Source organism: Aythya ferina (genome assembly GCF_964211825.1).
Source record: "Aythya ferina genome assembly, chromosome: 3".
NCBI classification, from domain to species: Eukaryota; Metazoa; Chordata; class Aves; order Anseriformes; family Anatidae; genus Aythya; species Aythya ferina.
This window is the reverse complement of record NC_140298.1, coordinates 40,032,044-40,048,599: the sequence shown is the minus strand read 5'-3', so window position 1 is coordinate 40,048,599 and position 16,556 is coordinate 40,032,044. Positions and strand designations below refer to the sequence as shown.

General features: G+C 34.9%; 1 long non-coding RNA gene across 1 annotated transcript; it reads left to right on the top strand.

The window, feature by feature from the left end:
* Nucleotides 1–843: 843 nt before the first annotated feature.
* Nucleotides 844–12,344, top strand: LOC311433486. The gene is made up of 3 exons (XR_014690778.1): nt 844–894; nt 1,492–1,536; nt 12,242–12,344. It is a non-coding gene; the product is annotated as an uncharacterized lncRNA (long non-coding RNA).
* The last annotated feature ends 4,212 nt before the right edge of the window (nt 12,345–16,556 follow it).

Here is a 16,556-nt window from a genome sequence, read left to right as displayed (position 1 = left end):
TTTTCATGTAAAGACCTAACATTTGTAAATAAATGTCTGAACGTGGTTTTTGTTGTTCTTGTTTGTTTCTTTTTTTAAAGGATTGTTGTAATCACAACTATGAAAAATATACAACATCCTGTCTGTACTATATACTTCTAAGATGTTCCTCGTTAGTAGAATCATTCTTCACATCCAAAGATTCCTCCATCCAGTGCTCTGTTGTGTAGTGTCCCTATCTATTCACAATATACTGGTATGATTATGTAAACATGTGAAGAAAGCACATGGATGAAGTACAGGATATCCACAAGAAAATAAAAATCTTGTTGAATTCATAGTTTTGTTTCATTTTCAGCAAAAGTCAGATTTAGTCTTTTGTAGGGAAAGGTAATATTTCTCTCTCTTTACCAGATGTGAAAAACATTTTCCAATGAGTAACCATGAACACTTCTGACAGGACACTTTTGCAGGGTTATATGTTTGCCTGAGTGGGCAGCCCTTTAAACAGAGATGAGTTTCTATGAAGAACTGTTGGACAATAGGGGTCTCCCATAGTTTAAGTATTTATTTAAAATAATTAATAAATATTCATATATACATATTAAATATGCATATTGTTTTATGTAAATATGTTTGATAGAACTTTTACTACAGAGCACCTGGCAGGCTGAGATATCCATCTGGCTGATACACCTAGGCTCTGCCACAGTACAGTTCCATAACTAGTGGCAGGTGAACTGTTAATATTGGCTCTCCAAAAAATTAACTCCCATTCATTTCAAAAACATTACTGGACTCAGCCTCATACCATGGTATTTACAATATTTTATTTTCCCAAACAGTACTATGTATTAATTAGAAGATGAAACAGTAGCCTGCATTGCTGCTAAAGACTAGACAACATACACAGAGGTAATACATTACATCTCAGTTATATCTGTTATATTCAAATAACAGCACTGTGAGTTAAGTTAATATGAATATTAATATAAGGAACACTTTTTAAAAATATGGTTGCATGTCTAATTGCAAACAAATTTATCTTTATATTATTTATAATGAAAAATGTATACCTGTTGCTTAAACAGCTATTTTCTTGCCTTTTTTTTTTTTTTTTTTTTTTTGTATTTTTTTTTTTTTCTTTAAATAAGGATAATATCAATATTTTGCAGGTCTGTTTATTTGGTAGCTTATTGTGTTCATCCTCATTTCATTTGTTAAAACAGCTTCACATAAAAAAATACTAATGGAATTCTTTACCAGCCGTGTTAGAAAAATTTTCTTCATTTTGAAAATAGACTTAAAATAGAGTTTGTAATGTAAATGTAGACAAAGCCTTGACCTGTGTGCTGTGAGCTGATACTTCACGAATATTTCAGGGTTTCAGGCTTCTTTTTTTTTTTATGGTGGTGGTGGTGTGTTGTTGGTATTATTATTTTTTTAAACAAGCTGGTTTTTGCTTTCAGAATGAAATATGATAATACTGTTAATTTTGCCTTCACCATGCAGCCTTTCTCTGCAGTCTTGAATGCTGAGGACAGAATTAAGTCCAAGGTACATACCACAACAACAACTTTTTATCATATGTTAGTGGTCTTTGTCTCAATCTTGTGTTGTAACTCAGCTCATTTGTGGTACTTGAAATCATGAGACCAGAAGTATTTGGCCCTTCTCTATAAGAAATACTGGCAGTGGAAGTGAGTGGCTTGTTGCAATCTGTTTTATGATGTGATGGCATGGGAGAGGAGGGAGGTCCTTCCTATCATGTCTACCTTAGGACTTTCCCCCAGGTAAGCAGTAAGGGAACAGCAGGTATGAGGGAGGATATCATTTGTGTCACATATCATTTGTGTTGATATGTGACACAAACATCCAATAAATTCACATCAAGGATGCCACGCATTACATGAATATATACCTAAATCTGCTATCTGACAGTACTGCAGTACATTTGGAGAAGAAAAAAAAATCACCCTTGAATAAATGTGAATGTCTACTTGAAAGGCAAAGCGAAGTGTCAAATAGTTATAGAGAGTTATTGTAACACAAATGAAGCAATGGCAAGACAAAAAAAAAAATCATACAAGATTGTCAGAAAACATTGCTTAGCATATATTAGGAAACATCCTTTGGAATCATTTGCTTCTTTTAGGTATCTTTTTAACAGCTATCTCTTGTTAAGTATAACTTGTGACAACTGCTACAAGGCAAATACTGATTTAATTGAAGTTCATTATGGATATCTGAATGGAGTTTAATTGGCCTTAGATTTAAGAGGGAAGAACTATCAGATACCATTGTTCACTAATGCAAATTTTGGCTGAAAAGGTGGCCATACCTTTCAGGAGAAGTAAGTCTGCCCTTTTTAGTTAATTTGATATAAAAGGTCCCTCAGTTATTACATGGTTATAGTTTTGAGTTAGTAAGTTGGAAAATTTGCTTTATGTGCTCCAAGGAAAACTAAATAAAAAACAGGTAGTTTTAGAAATCACTGAATGCAATTTACCTTTTCTTATGTAGAATGTGAGTAAAAGAAAATAAATATCTATAATAATTCATGAACATCTTATTGGTTTAAAGTTCATTAACTTGTTAGTGATTACTTTAAAAACTACCAAAGGACAAATCAGTCTCTGGAGACAGTCTAATTTTATTTTCTACTATGAGCCAGTATTTTGAAGAAAATATTTGTTTACTGATTATTTTGATTTTTTTTTTTTTTTTTTTTTTTTTTACTTCTGAAAATACTACTTTTTAAAGATACTGGCTGTTTGAATCTTGTTGTCAATGGTAGTGTATTATATTTCATCAGGTGTATCATGGTTACCCATAGAAACAGGTATCTGAAATTTTCTTAGAACTTGCAATGCGTAAGTCTTGCTACTTTGTGTGGGTTTGTTACATAGATGGATCAACCCATCTCAAGCTAATAGGCTTGTATGCCCTGTGTTGGTCAGAATAAGTAATAATTTTTCAAACGCTGAGCAATGTAAACTGTCCACATATATGTGATGGATATGATACGATGTTCTGTCCCACAATATTGGGATTCTTCATATAGCCATACAGTGTGGGGAAATGGAAATACAACGTATTTGCCTTAAATACATGAGAAGATGAATAACTGCAGTTGGTCAAGTATCTTGTGGGACTTGATGAGACTGAGAAACCATGTTATACATATAGCTTATATTAACATTGTAGTCACAGGTCTTCACACTGCAAAAGCATCGGGGGCCTCTGATAAAATTGTGAGTTAGCAGATCTAGCACCGTATTTGGAGGGAGAGTTTTAAAAAACCACCATATTAATTTCAGTCAAAGCTAATTATTATTAAACAGATACAGTACAATTGCTTATGGACTTGCACAGTAAAACAGAAAAAGTAAGAGATCATAGTTAAAATAATTCTAAAAAATGTAAAAAGTACATCCTGTGGAACTATAGCCAAATATCAAGTAAAAGCAGATACCTCTATTCAAAGTTGCGATTCAAAGGCACCTTTTTTTTTTTTTTCTTTTTTTTTTTTTTTTTTCTGTGTTTCTCTGAGACTTTTCTTTTCTCCTAAATAGTTGTCTACGTACTTGCTGGGGAAAATCTGTCTTAGAATTCAAAAGTGATATAACTTACAAACGTCTGAGGTTTTGAATCCCCAGCATTAGGTAGCGATTCAGTTTTTATTGGATAGATGCTCAGCACATTGTAAAATTTGAGTTTCTTTTCTGAGGTATCTCTGGGCAAATAAAAGCTGAAGCACTTGGAATTACTGATTCCCTTCTGAAAATCTGAACCTAAAAAATTATAGGTATGGTATTTGTAGGAATGCAGTGGAGAAGGGATATATCTGAACAACATCAAACCTGGTTGGCACTACAAGTTTGATTTTAGATGATTAGATAAGATGTTGAACGAAATTTCTGGACCTTAACAGGCTGAATAATTCAGACATTGGAATTGTGATCTTTCTGATATTCTTAGATGTTGATCGCTTGTTTTGCATATATTGTCCCCTCTCTCCTACCAGTAAAAACACAATAACGTGGAGTTTTATCTAATATTAATAACAATAACAAGGAACAAAAGGTTGCTGTCTTTTCACTGAATGCCTTTGGAAATATGTAGCATCAACAGTGGTTAGATCAGTCCAATAATTCTTTAAATTATGAAGAAAATTACTGGCCTTTTAAGTCTATACTGAGAAATAAAGAAATCAGGTTTTGTTGTTATCGTGTTTTGAAATAATGCATTATTCAATAATACTTTCATTCTAAACTATCTTTAGTGGCAGCTTATGTAGTTAAAAGAGTTGTTCAGAGTATGCAGATGACATGTAATTTGTGTGATCAGGTTTTCACGATGTAATGCTTGAAATGGATTACTATCTGCCTTTGAAACATTTCAGATTGTTTTAACTGGGGATACGAGCAAGCACATGCTTTTGACACAATTCCATCTCATTCATGTTCCTGATTGTCCTCAGAATAATCTGTAGCTCTCTGTGTCCTGACCAGATCTAATCATCTGGTTTATTCTGTGATTGCAAAATAGTACACTATATTTGTTCTCTTTTCAAATATGTGTAGCACTCAAAAGTGTATAGCACAAAAACAAGCCCACAAGCAAAATCTGACTTAGAGGTTCTGAGAGGTCATTATCAAGATAATCTAAAATTAAAAAATTAAGCTTAAAATTCTGTTAATGATTCTAAAACAGTATGACTTTTAAAACAAGGTAAAGAGATTGTTGGTTGCCTAGTGAACAGGGGTATGTGCTAGTGCTGGGGAACTCAGATGTGGCATTTGATACGTTTATAAATATTTGAGCTGCAGTTAGGCTTTATAAATGATAAATGTATATTGCAACATGGAATCATCAGTTACTGGCCTACCCTGAATGATACATCTTTTTATATTTATGTTATTCCATAAATATAAATAAAATATATTCATATAAATAATAAATATATATATAATATTATACATATTATAAATATATATATTATATTTAATTATATATATATAATTATATAATTAATATATATAATATATATATTAATTAATATATTATAATAAATAATATATATTATTATAATAAATAATTATAATAAATATAATAAATATTATATAATAAATATAATAAATATAATAATAAATTATAATAAATAATATATATTATATTAATATATATTATATTAATATATATTAATTATGTATATTATATATATATATTATATATATTATATATATATTATTTATATATATTTATATATATTTTTATATATATAAATAATAAATATATATAAAATATATAATAAAATATATATTTATTTTATTTATATTTATGTTATCCCATATGCAGCTTTAAAGATTTTTGGTTTGCCTCTAGGTTTGTTGTTGCTTCATTTAGCCATTCCTACTATAAATACAAAAAGCTGTTTCTGATTTTGAAAAGATTCATAGCTTAGCAATGCAGAAACAAATACACTTGGAGCATACAAACTAAAAAAGCAACTAAAACATTTCAGATGGCTGTAAATATTGTCCTTTTAGATAAGAGATCAGTACAGATGTCTAACTTGAAGTCTTTTCCCTGTTTTTTTTTTTTTTTTTTTTTTCAAAGTGTGTGCGCTTCTGACCTAAATATAAAAATTACCCATATAAAAAATAGAATGTTTACTTACATTCATTAATTTCAGTTCTGCCAATTGGCCACTAATGAAATATATAGATTAAAAAAAAAAGTTCTGGAACCTAAAGTAATAAAATAATATATGTGGCTTATGGTTTTAACCTGAAGGAGCTGAATGCTGTAAGTAGTGCCTATTGCATTTTGGGGGTGATGTTCAGATACTGGCAGAGTAAGTCAAAATACTGGGAATGCTGATCTGAATTCTGACACTATCCTTACTTAAATAATTGTTGAAATTTCACATGATTTTCATAACCAAGGAAATATCCCTTAATTTTGAATCTGTCGTTTGACTTGTCTACATTGACATGTACCTCTCTGCATTTTTTTGACAATGTTCCTAAACTATCAGCTAGCCCTTATACATGCTGTAAACCATGAGTCAGGTTAGCAGTTCTGAGCTACGGAGTACGCTGTTTTTCAAACTAACATTAGCCCCTACAGCTGATGTTGTCTCTGAACAAGAAATCGAAGCTCAGGCCAGTGAACATCATCTCAGACTGTCTTTGGGAAAGTTGGTCTGTCCCAGACTTCTGCTGGGAGACCAATCCTGCCTGGCTCTGCAGGGCTGTTCATAGACTCCAACGTGTCCAGGACAGCAAGGATCTTTCCCAGCACACTCTGCACAAACACATAGCAGTGGTGTTAACCTTGGACCTTTTACTTCTGCCATGGTTGCAGCTACTCTGTGTATTCTTGTTGCTTACATGCCTTTGGTTAAGTGTGGTCTTCCTTCATGGAAATAGCTTTATGATCTTTATGATTGTGCAACAATGCATGAAACTGCAAACACCTGGAAAGATTTTCCATGGTGCAAGTATTAGTGCATTAGTGGCCAGACATCTGGAACTCATCAAGAGATTCCTAGTGGGCCCTTCAAATGCTGATTGAGATTTTTCTTTTATAAGATGCACATCTCTTGACGCTGATTCTGAAAACTGAGAGGAAGGTGGGGGTGGGAAAGTCTCTGATTGGCAAATGCAATTATCTACCACCCCATACTCTAGTAAAGAAGTAAAATACCAACATGTATGCACTTTTCGTATTTATTTATTTTTTCCCCCAAATTTAGTATCCACTTAAAATTAAACTTCATTTGTTGTAGAAGGGAAATTTCTTGGCTTATGCTGGTTCTCATGTCTGTTCTTTGCTCTACATTCTATGGATTTTTCTCTTTTTCTCCTGTGTAATGCTACAGATGAACTAGAGGTGAAAAGCAAAGAGAGTTAAGGCAGCCCAGGTGGTGTCTGGTACTTCCAGTTTTCAGATTCCCCCCTTCACTCCACATGTGAGTCCTTATTGTGGCCTGTTGTTTATAGCTGATGATATTATTGCATCCATGTCCTTCTGTACTATCTGACCCACTGTAGCTTTACTACACCTGGAAGATAGTCAAAATTAACCTCTCCTCAAAGTCAGGTCATTTTTGAATGGCTGCAGTGACAGAATTTGCAAGACTGTGAGAGGACATAAGTACAAAGTGGTTGCCTGTACACCATTTAAAAAAAAAAACACAAAACAACAACAACAACAACAAAAACTGTCCTCCCCCCCAGTTTTTGTTTGCTTGTTTGTTTGTTTTTTTTCTCTCCTTGTAACAAAGTAGGTATGCATCCTGGGATGTTTTGATGTTGCTCAGCACAGGACATTTATCGATTTCTTTCCTGGTCAGGCTGGATACTCTGATAGTCAAGTGTTGGAGGAAGAAAAGTCTCTTTCTGATACACCCCTTTTTTCTTCAGCAGCATACTCTGTGTAGAGAAACTGGAAGATGAAATACTTTGAAGACTGTATGCTGCTGAAAAATGTCTCTTATGGAGAGATAATCTCAAAGGTCTAGAAACTGCCTCACTGGAGTGTCAAAAAGCATCTGGAGTTGGTCACAGGATTTAGCCTTTGCTGTAAAATTTATGTTTAAACATTTCCATCTCCATATTTTGGTCACTTCTTGTTACAGAAATATACAGATTTTATTTTTTTAATAAAGCAAATAAGAGTGTTTTGAGCGCTGATGAAGTAAGTACCAACAGTTTGTTTCAGGCCCTTCTATTCTAATACACTTATGCCAAGTTCTCGAAGCTGGTTCAAAAACTGAAAGCTGAGTAGTCATTTATGTAATTAATTTATCTGTCACAAGGCTTTCTGAAGATGATCAACATTTTCAGGCTTTACTGAGCACAAACAGGAAGTATACTTACATAAACACAAATTTCTATAAAACACGAATGTCCTCTTTGTTTTTCCTTTTTTTTTTTTTTTTTTTTTTCCCTCATCCCCTCTTTTTTCTTCTTTTATCCCAAATGTATTCCCTCTGCCCCGCACCATGTAATCTTTCTGATATAAATATATATGCAGCTGTTCAAAACAAAGGAAAAAATAGCCAGGTCATAGATTTATCTTTGTATTTATTTTCTTAGATGTCTTTGTTGAGAAATATTGAGAGCTAGTAGAAATGGGCTTGCAGAATATAGGATATATATCTATATACTATATATAGATATAGATATATATCCTATATATATCTCCCATATATATCCTATAGATATATATAGGATATATATCTATATCCTATATAGATATATATCCTATATATATCTCATATATATATCCTATATATATATATGATAATGCATGCATTTTAAGACGGTTTACTTCAGAATAGCTCTCATGGGGTCCCTATGGGAATGGAGTGATCTAGGTAAGCCACTGGAGTGTATCTTTGAATTAGCTTCAGCTGAGAAGATCCAGTTCACAAGCTCCAAATCAACTCTCATCATGCAGAACAGTGGGGAGACTTGGTTCAGATGTGCTGGTGATTCAGACTAAACCTGTAGACTCAGCCATTGCTGACTTCTGTAACTGGTTTAGGCTGACGATGACTGATCTTGAAAATTTAGTAGTAAAAAAAATTTGGTAGTAAAAAAGTTGAATTAAAAATGAGATTTTTAGAAAAGATTGAGCTGTGTTTTTTTTTGTTGTTGTTTGTTTGTTTTTTGTTTTTGTTTTGTTTTGTTTTGTTTTCTCTCTCCCTTATGGATTTTGTGAATGGTTTTTCAAAGGCATGAAAGATTCTTATAGCCTATCATGGTTTTCAGATGTCTTTTTAATACAAAAGTTTAATTACAGTCTTAATCTAAGAAGATGAAAGCTAGTGAATGAAAACTTCCTAGATTCTTACAATTTACAATCAAATTACTGGACTGCAATGTGTTCCAAGCCTGCTCACCTATATATATATATATATATGAAGAAGAAAGAACACCTCTAGTATCTTTTCTGAGGTAAAAGAAAGCTTTATTCTTTCTAGAGTGGCTAGAGCAACATGAAAAATTTTGGTAGATTTAGAATGTCACATACAATTCAAGTCTTGCCAGAGACTGAAGTCAGTGGGATGTGCTGAGTTAGTGTTACTGGCCCAGGATCTGAGAGACTTTTCCAAATGTACACAAGACCTCTGTGGCAAATGTAGGAAGCTCAGTCCAGATCTTCTGACTCTTAGTCCAGTCTTCAGATGGCAGGAACATCCACCCGCCAGCTTTAGTTTTCTCTAGTGTTTTCTTGTAAGTGAAACAAGACTAGCATGTAGGTCAAAGAGATGAGCTACTGGTAGATTTAGGTATTGCATCCCATACTCCATAAACTCTGCATCTGTAATCAGTGGAAATAGTTTATAGAAGTAATCCTTAATTATAAAAGCGGTAATACTGGAGTTATTGTCTCTAATGTGCACTCTTCCTAGTCACCTCCCAGATTTGTTAATCCTGTCAATATGTGCATTGGGCTAGACCTTACGGAGATATGTAAACTTTTAGTGCACTGAGCCACACAAACTGTAGCACAATTTAATGGTAAAAGAGCCATTGAAATATTTTGCTGGAAAGCCAGACTACATTTTTCAAGCATGTGTTTATAAACTCCTGGTTCTAAGTACAATGGCTGCATTAAAAACGAGAGCTAGGGAATAGGCAGTGCTCCAAATGGAGTTGGGAGTGGAAAAGGAGTAACAGCTGACTTCTGTTTATCAGACCAGCTTAAGCAGGATGTGCTTTCACATATCTAAATATTTATGTAAACAGATGCACATTAAACCACTTAGAAATAAATAAAGCTTTCTGAAAATAGAACTCCACAATGGCATCAGGAGCTGTTTATCTTCAAGAACTGTGGGAATGGGCTTGAATAACCAAATATTTCATTGAAAAAAATGCAATAAAACTAGCTTCAGATGTAATTTCTTAAGTTTATGTGACACAGGCCATCTGACTATGCTGACTGTATGGATTTACTATTAGTATTTTTCTAAAACCAACCAACTTTACCTCCTTTGCCAATCTCACACAATGGTTGATAGTACTTGTTAGTAGAGCCTTTATGTGAGATAGCTTGTCTGACCTTCTGCATGCTTAGTCAGAGAAAGCCTTGTTGGCCATCTCATATTCTACAAGTGATTTTCCTACTGTGTGCTACTTTTTCTGCTATTTGAAAAACAGTATACCCCAGCCACAGTTCAATAGCTGTTTTCTCTGGTTTTGTATTTTTATTTTTATTTTTTTGCTGTGGCCAACTTCTGTACTTGTGTGGTGGTTTTTGGATTTGTTTGTTTACCCCCACCCCCCTTTCTTTTTGTCCTTTTTTGATTTGTTTTTCATTACCATGGATTGCTTTTTGACCTCTCATCTCTCCATGCCCTCCAAAAATGTAAAACAACCTGTCCTTAGATATTTTTTTCTCTAACAGAAATACATCCAGATTTTCAGATAGTTGATTAGGATGTATTATAAATATGTTGTTATAAAAAACAACATATTTTAAATATGTTGTCATAAAAGAAAGCTCCAAATCATCCTAAATTTTTGTGAGGAAGAAGTCCTGCTTTCCTTGAATTTTACCTATATTTTCTTTCTGTGATTTCTCCTACTTGAAAACATTAGTTAACATTTTTATAGGTTTCTATTCTATAACCATGATTGCAAATCCTGATGACTTCTTGAACACCATTAGCACTCTGACTTCTCGACCAATTTTATCTCTAAAAGTTTCATGCAATAGAAGCTAATAAAATAAATATTCCAACAAAAGGTTTGCTGTAAATTTGGGGAAAGGTAACTCTAGGGGATACAATAACCATCAAGACATACTAACAGATTTCTATGATCATTTTACATCAATAAATGCCAGTCCTTGTTCCATGTGTTCTTACTGTGAGAACGATGCATCTGGTCAAATGTTTAGAGAGTTTGTGGTTGGAAAAGGAAATTAGTTCTGCTCAGTCTTGAGTCGATTTAAACAAAAGCAATTTTGTTTTGTTGTGTGAAGCCCATGTTTTCAAAAATTAGTAGGCCAATACCTTCAGTTTGTCCTTCTGGCTTCCAATAAATGTGAAGATGTTGGCTCTGCAGCTAACTCAAGCATTTGTGTTCTGTGATTATGAAATCCTTGCAGTTGCTTCCTCTCACAGAGCTTCATTTTGTGACTGTGACAAACCTGATGATAGTTCTTTTGACTAAAAAGCTCTTGGTCATAGAGATTTCCTAGCAAAACATCTTATACATACCAACTTTGTCTACAGCTCTGAAATACCTCTGTTCTGGCACCCCAGAATATATGAATAGAATGAGTAAGTACGAACATGAATAAATAAAATGAATTCAGTGAACAAAATTTTGATGAGTTAGACTTCATGGATGCAAAAAGTCAAAACCACTATTGTTTCTGGTACTAATCAAACCTGTTCACAGTTTATTTGACTAAAATAATAGTTTTGACTCAGGATACAATTTGTTTTCCTGTATATTTGAAACCTGTTTTGTTATTTCAAAGAGCTTATCTGTGCTGAAGAGTGTAAGAAAAAAATGCAAATAAGAAAATTGAAATATTTATTCTGAAAATCAGTATTTCGCCAAGTTTAATCAATTACTTCACATGTACAGCCTAACTGCAGAAGAAAACAATTCTTGAACAGTAGCAGAATGCTATTCTTGGTCTGCATAGCCTTTCTTATAGCTCTTTCTTAACTTGGAGTAAATAAATTTTGTTCAGTATTAACCTTCCTAACATATGGTAACTATGCTGATTAAAATGGTATTGTACTCTCTACCAGAGAGTACTCATGTTCTCATACAAGTAAGGATTTTGTAAATAGTAGTAAAATTCTAGGTGAATTCTGTAGTTGCATCTTAAACAAAAGTCAGAAAGTTTTAGTTTTAAAAAAATGTAAGGTCTTGAAATACAGAAAGGTTGAAATAAGAGAAAACAGAAGTGTTCCTAATATGAGAAATAGTCTGGTAGTCAAACTTTTTTTGTGGTAGTCAAATTTTTTCCACAGTGTTCTCCCTGCTGTTAACTTTTTGAAAATTGGTTGGCATAAAATTTATCTTCCTATTCCCATGTAACAATGGCAAAATCTTGATATTTGACTAAAATATTGATTCTTTTCTTTTAGGTGTGGTATGTGTAAGAGGCAAAGGATTTTCTCATACTTTTTCACATACTGTCTTTACTTACTTTTTTTTTTTTTTTTTTCCTTCCTCACCTCCAACTAACTAAAGTCATGATTCTGGATTTTGTATAGTTACCCAAACCAGTGCAGAAAACTGATGTGGACAGGACTGAGATCTGCATTTGTCATGCTTGGAGCAAACAGTGAAAGACACTGGGGGCAGAGATTCTGTGTTTTCTCAGTGTAATTTTCTCTCTCATTGATGACAAGTGAGAGCATAATACGATTGTAATAGTTATATTTTGTCTTTTTTCTTGTACTTATATAATTCTAAGAGATTTAGTACCCCTTGGAGGAAAAAAAGATGTGTTCCTGGCATTGTTTCAGTCTTCTGTTTTTCTTAATCAGTGTCATTAAAGCGAACACTTTTGTAAGCACTCCTCAAAATAAATAAATAAATAGATAGATAAATGCTCTTTTATGTATACATGAGAACACATTGAGAAATTGTGTATTTAAGAAAGTAGAGTGAAGTACAACTTCTTTGAGAGACTATGTAAAAATTTCTTGTTGGTTACAAATATCCACTTTCTGTCCTTATTGTTATGAAACTGTCCTATGTCCATATGAGAGCACGTTGTGCAGTTAAATAAATTTCATGGATTTTAAATCCTTTTTTTCCTCCTGTGTTTGTAGAATCACTGTCATATACAAGTGATACATTTCTCAAAAATCCAGAAAATAAATCTTCTGTGTGCACTCAGTTTCTCACTAGGTTTAAGTCTTTGCCTAAAGTATTTTAGTGTGCACACATCATTAGAATGTGTGTGCAGCTACTTTGTGCTTTATGAAAGTTTTTTTCTTTTTCTTTTATTTTTTTTTTCCTTTTTCTTAGAGCTTAATTATGAATGGTGTGTTAACAGATGATGTGTTTCATTATGGATGATGTGTTTTTGAGTTTGTGTTCTTAATTGGTCATCTTTGGCATTACTTTAGCATTTAGTTTTTCTCAGGAACAGGAATTTCAAATTTCCCACATGATATCCTTGCCTCTAAATTGAAAAGGGACTGAATTGACAGATGGACCACTCAGTGGTTAAAGAATTGGCTGAGTGGTTGCACTCAAAGGGTTCTGGTTAATGGCTCAATGTCCAAGTGGAGATCAGTAACGAGTTGTATTGACTGACCCTCAGGGGTCAGTATTGGGACTGGCACTGTTTAACATCTTTGTCGGTGTCATGGATAGTGTGATTGAGTGCACTCTCAGCAACTTTGCCAGTGACACTAAGCTGTGTGGTACAGTCAACACACTGGAGGGAAGGGATGAGGGACCTTGACGGGTGGGCCTGTGCAAGCCTCATGAGGTTCAGCAAGGCCAAGTGCAAGGTCTTGCACCTTGGACAGGGCAATCCCAAGCACAAATACAGGCTGAGAGAAGAATGGTTTGAAACCAGCCGTGATTAGAAAGACTTTGGGGTATTGTTTGATGAGAAGCTCAACATGAGCCAGCAATGTGTGCTTGCAGCCCAGAAAGTCAACCGTATCCTCGGCTGCATCAAAAAAAGCATGGCCAACAAGTCAAGGGAGGTGATTCTCCCCATCTGCTCTGGTCTCATGAGACCCCTCCTGGCGTGTTGTGTTCAGATCTGGGGCCCCCAGCATAAGGACATGGAAGTATTCGAATGAGTCCAGAAGAGGGGCACAAAGATGATTAAGGGCAAAGATGACTGAGCACACCCTCAGCAAGTTTGCCAATGACACCAAGTTCTGTGGTGCAGTCAGCACACTGGAGGGTAGGGATGCCGTCCAGAGTGACTTGGCCAGGCCTGAGAGGTAGGGCTGTGCAAACCTTATGAAGTTGAACAAGGCCAAGTTCAAGGTCCTGCACCTAGGCCAAAGCAACCCCAAGCACCAATACAGGCTGGGCAGAGAATGGATTGAGAGCAGCTCTGAGGGGAAGAACCTGGGGGTGTTGTTGGATGAGAAACTCAACATGAGCTGACAATATTCACTTTCAGCCCAGAAAGCCAGCTGTATTCTGGGCTGCATCAAAAGTAGTGTGGCCAGCAGGGCAACGCATGTGATTCTTCCCCTCTGCCTTGCTCTTGTGAGACCCTGCCTGGAACCCTGCATTCAGATCTGGGGTCCCCAGCACAAGAAGGACCTGGACCTATTAGAATGTGTCCAGAGGAGGGTCACAAAGATGATCAGAGGGCTAGAGCACCTCTCCTATGAAGACAGGCTGAGGGAGTTGTGGTTGTTCAGCCTGAAAAAGGCTCCAGGGAGACCTCATTGCAGCCTTCAGTACCTAAAGGGAGGCTACAGGAAAGCTGGGGACTCTTTCAGGGAGTGTGGTGATAGGACAAGGAGTAATGATTTTAAACTAAAAAACTAAAAATATTTAGATTAGATGTTAGGAGGAAATTCTTCACTCAGATGGTGGTGAGGCACTGCCACAGGCTGCCCAGAGAAGCTGTGGATGCCCCATCCCTGGAGGTGTTCAAAACCAGGTTGGATGGGGCTTTGGGTAACCTGACCAAGTGGGAGGCATCCCTGCCCATGGGATCTTTAATGTCCCTTCCAATCCAAACCATTCTACAATTATATGAAATGATACCTTGTTGTCATGAGTTGATTTTTCTGATTTATTTTTTCTTCTGTTGAAAGAGTCTGTACACTCTATTTTCTATGCCGTATTTGGAACCTGAAAGTCAAGAAGGCTTTTCACAGTAGTTCAGGTAACCAAAACCTAGAATGTTTTCTGAGATTGCATCACCTTCCTGAAATCCTTCTCTCTCTGTGTTGACATCTTTGTTTATCTTCTGCTCAAAGTCTTTCAGAACTGTTTCTGCCAGTAAATCTGGCAGATACATGGCTTTATTGTGTGGGGTTCTTACCTGCCAAAAGGCTTACAGATATAGGGAAGAAAAACTCATGAATTATTTCTATGCTGGATGTCTTCAATTGTAGATTTAAAAAAAAAAAAAAAAAAAAAAAAAAGACAGATTCGTAGACAATTTCTGAGGTGATAATGCTTATGCTGACTTTGTGTGCTATTTTAATAGTGACCATTTTGATTGGTCTGCCTGTCAATGATTTAGATGTCCATGGCAACAAGACTGTTGATCTGGTGTTTTAATTTCTTCTCGGGAATTTTACCACAGACCTGATTTGCAAGTGATGCTATAGGAAAATATCTAAAGGCCTTTAGTAACATTCCCATCATGACAGTATAGCTGTCCTTTTGCACTTCCTGTCCTTAGGGGAAGTTACAGAAAAAAACATCCACGTAATCCATTCCTTCTGTGCTTCCTTTGCTGAAATTAATTTTGGTACTAGGGAAATAAGAGATGGTTTTGACCTGATTTCCTCATACTGTTCTCCTTTGTGTAAAGTCTGTAGAATCTACAGGAATCGCTTGAGGAATTCAGGACCAGACATAGGCAGCATAGGGAGGAGATGTCCTGTCTTGTGGCAATGAAAGACAACATTTCTTGTATGTTCCAAACTATATTTTCTAATGTATCTATTTTCTTCTGTGAAAATAGGTACTTACAGTGCCATCAATGTGCTTTCAAAAGAAAGAAAAAAAGCAGAAAATACAGCATTGGACTATAGTATTTATAGAAATATCTGCTGTTATTTGGTGTCAGAGGTCATGGACCATCATCCATCCTGTCAGTTGGATCATTTAGATAAAGTATATTAGAAGTCTTGGTATGCTTAAGAAAAGAAATAATAATACATTTCCTTTCATTTCCTATGCATTTCTGCATTATAAAAATGCATTTTATACATTTCCTATGCATTCTGACATTATTTTTATTTAAGTAGATTTAGTAAGTACTGTACTGATTTCTGTGTAACATCTAACCTGGTGTACCTTAAGTGAACTTCTGAACCTGATACTGCTGGCTTCTGTGGTGCATTTCTGTGTGTGGAAATTGTTGCTTTTGAAGGGAAAAAAAAGCATTCTTAAAAAATATACACCATTTAAAAATTCAAAAATGGCTTCTAAGAAACAATTAGGGTGAGAATAAATTCTTAGCAATTTTTCTACTGCATAGTTTTCATTCGTACTGCCAGGTGCCACTCACATGGTTTGGTTAAGTCCTGCTGCCTTGTGCGTGTGTGTTTTTTTTTCTTTTCCCCTTCACTTTCTGTCCTAATTTCTGGGGTTATATAACCCTTGGCTGTGGACTTTTACCCTGTTCATGTAAACCTAAAGGTGTTAGTATCATTTTTGGATACCAGTGTGTTTTATCACAAGAGAGATTCCTGGTAAATCATTTTAAAAAATGGGTGGAGATTTATTGCCCTATTCTTTTTTATAGTTTCTTAATCTGGCTTGAGTCGCTGGGAAGGAAGCCATAGATTTTTTGGTATAGAGCCTTTGAGCAGCCTGTGTGTTACTGTGCTGAATCACAGCACCTGCACCAGCCTAAAC